This window comes from Triticum urartu, chromosome 7, assembly GCF_003073215.2.
Source record: "Triticum urartu cultivar G1812 chromosome 7, Tu2.1, whole genome shotgun sequence".
NCBI lineage: Eukaryota > Viridiplantae > Streptophyta > Magnoliopsida > Poales > Poaceae > Triticum > Triticum urartu.
In genome coordinates, this window is record NC_053028.1 from 86,549,068 (window position 1) to 86,552,680 (window position 3,613).

The window sequence follows — 3,613 nt, forward strand, 5'->3', positions numbered from 1 at the left end:
ACAAGAGGATAAAATATCTATGATATGATCATAAGAGATGAATATCTGAATTACGAGTTTGGCACAGAATTAAGACATTGTGGAAATTGTTTCACAACTAATACAGCCTGGAACACCATAGTGTGATGGTGTGTTCGAACATCATAACTGCACCCTATTGGATATGATGCATACCATGATGTCTCTTATCGAATTACCACGATAGTTTATGGGTTAGGCATTAGAGACAACCGCATTCACTTTAAATAGGGCACCACGTAATTCCGATGAGATGACACCGTATGAACTATGGTTTAGAGAAACCTAAGCTGTCATTTCTTAAAAGTTTGGGGCTGCGACGCTTATGTGAAAAAGTTTCAGGCTGATAAGCTCGAACCCAAAGCGGATAAATGCATCTTCATAGGACACCCAAAATAGTTGGGTATACCTCCTGTCTCAGATCCGAAAGCAATAAGGGATTGTTTCTAGAATCGGGTCCTTTCTTGAGGAAAAGTTTCTCTCGAAAGAATTGAGTGGGAGGATGGTGGAGACTTGATGAGGTTATTGAACCGTCTCTTCAACTAGTGTGTGGCAGGGCACAGGGAGTTGTTCCTGTGGCACCTACACCAATTGAAGTGGAAGCTTATGATAGTGATCATGAAACTTCAGATCAAGTCACTACCAAACCTCGTGGGATGACAAGGATGCATACTACTTCAGAGTGGTACGTAATCATGTCTTGGAAGTCATGTTGCTAGACAACAATGAACCTACGAGCTATGGAGAAGCGATGGTGGGCCTGGATTCCAAAATGGCTCGAGGCCATATAATCCGAGAGAGGATCCATATATGAAAACAAAGTGTAGACTTTGGAAGAACTACTTGATGGTCGTAAGGCTCTTAGGTACATATGGATTTTAAAAGGAAGACGGACAATGATGGTAAGTATCACCATTAAGAAAGCTCGACTTATCGTTAAGATGTTTTCCGACAAGTTCAAGGAGTTGACTACGATGAGACTTTCTCACTCATAGCGATGCTAAGAGTCTGTTGGAATTATATTAGCGATTACTGCATTATTTATGAAATCTTGCAGATAGGATGTCAAAACATTGTTTCCTCGACGATTTTCTTGAGGAAAGGTTGTATGTGATACAATCGGAAGGTTTTGTGAATCCTGAAAGATGCTAACAAGTATGCAAAGCTCCATCAATCCTTCTAAGGAATGGAGTAAGCATCTCGGAGTTGGAATGTATGCTTTGATGAGATGATCAAAGTTTTTGGGTGTATACAAAGTTTATGAGAAACTTGTATTTCCAAAGAAGTGAGTGGGAGCACTATAGAATTTCTGATGAGTATATGTTGTTGACATATTGTTGATCAGAAATGACTAGAATTTCTGGAAAGCATATAGGGTTATTTGGAAAGTGTTTTTCAATGGAAAGCCTGGATTAAGCTACTTGAACATTGAGCATCAAGATCTATAAGGATAGATCAAAACGCTTAATGGTACTTTCAAATGAGCACATACCTTGACATGATCTTGAAGGTGTTCAAGATGGATCAGTCAAAGAAGGAGTTCTTGCCTGAGTTGTAAGGTATGAAGTTAAGACTTAAAGCTCGACCACGGCAGAAGAAAGAGGAAGGACGAAGGTCGTCCCCTATGCTTTTGTCATAGGCTCCATACGGTATGCCATGCTGAGTACCACACCTGATGTGTGCCTTGCCACATATTTGGCAAGAGGGTACAAAGGTGATCTAGGAGTAGATCACCAGATAGCGGTCTAAATTATCCATAGAGGAATAAGGATATGTTTCTCGGTTATGGAGGTGATAAAGAGTTCGACATAAAGAGTTACGTCAATGCAAGCTTAACACCTATCCGGATAGCTCTGAGTAGAGATACCGGATACGTATAATGGAGCAACAATTTAGAATAGCTCCAAGTAGAACAGTTATTTGAAATGGCACCAAATGTAGCGTAGTAGTTGCATCTACAAGATGACATAGAAATTTGCGAAGTACATACGGATCTGAATGTTGCAGACCCGTTGACTGAAACCTCTCTCACAAGCATAACATGATCAAACCCAGAACTCTTTGGGTGTTAGTCACATGGGGATGTGACCTTGAGTGTTAATCACATATCGATGTGAATTGGATTATTGACTCTAGTGCAAGTGGGAGACTGTAGGAAATATGCCCTAGAGGCAATAATAAATTGGTTATTATTATATTTCCTTGTTCATGATAATCATTTATTATCCATGCTAGAATTGTATTGATAGGAAACTCAGATACATGTGTGGATACATAGACAACACCATGTCCCTAGTAAGCCTCTAGTTGACTAGCTCGTTGATCAATAGATGGTTACGGTTTCCTGACCATGGACATTGGATGTCGTTGATAACGGGATCACATCATTAGGAGAATGATGTGATGGACAAGACCCAATCCTAAGCCTAGCACAAGATCATGTAGTTCGTATGCTAAAGCTTTTCTAATGTCAAGTATCATTTCCTTAGACCATGAGATTGTGCAACTCCCGGATACCGTAGGAGTGCTTTGGGTGTGCCAAACGTCACAACATAACTGGGTGGCTATAAAGGTACACTACAGGTATCTCCGAAAGTGTCTGTTGGGTTGGCACGAATCGAGACTGGGATTTGTCACTCCGTGTAAACAAAGAGGTATCTCTGGGCCCACTCGGTAGGACATCATCATAATGTGCACAATGTGATCAAGGAGTTGATCACGGGATGATGTGTTACGGAACGAGTAAAGAGACTTGCCCGTAACGAGATTGAACAAGGTATCGGGATACCGACGATCGAATCTCGGGCAAGTATCGTACCGATAGACAAAGGGAATTGTATACGGGATTGATTAAGTCCTTGACATCGTGGTTCATCCGATGAGATCATCATGGATCATGTGGGAGCCATTATGGGTATCCAGATCCCGCTATTGGTTATTGACCGGAGAGTTATCTTGGCCATGTCTGCATGACTCCCGAACCCGTAGGGTCTACACACTTAAGGTTCGATGACGCTAGGGTTATAGGGAAAGTATGTACGCGGTTACCGTATGTTGTTCGGAGTCCCGGATGAGATTCCGGATGTCATGAGGAGTTCTGGAATGGTCCGGAGGTAAAGATTGATATATAGGAAGTATGGTTTTGGCCACCGGAAGTGTTCCGGGCATCACCGGTAGTGTACCGGGACCACCGGAGGGGTCCGGGGGTCCACCAGGTGGGGCCACCAGCCCCGGAGGCCTACATGGGCCAATAGTGGGAAGGGACCAGCCCCTAGGTGGGCTGGGGCGCCTCCCACCAAGGCCCAAGGCGCCTCGAAGAGGGGAAGGGGGCAAACCCTAGGGCAGATGGGCCCTAAGGCCCACCCTAGGTGCGCCTCCCCTCTCCCCCCCCTTGGCCGCCCCCTAGATGGGATCTAGGGCTGGCCGCCACCCCTAGGGAGGGAACCCTAGGTGGGGGCGCAGCCCCTCCCCTCCCCCTATATATACATGAGGTTTGGGGCTGCCCAACACATGTGATTTGCTCTCCCTGTTGGCGCAGCCCTACCCCTCTCCCTCCTCGTCTCTCGTAGTGCTTGGCGAAGCCCTGCTGGAGTCC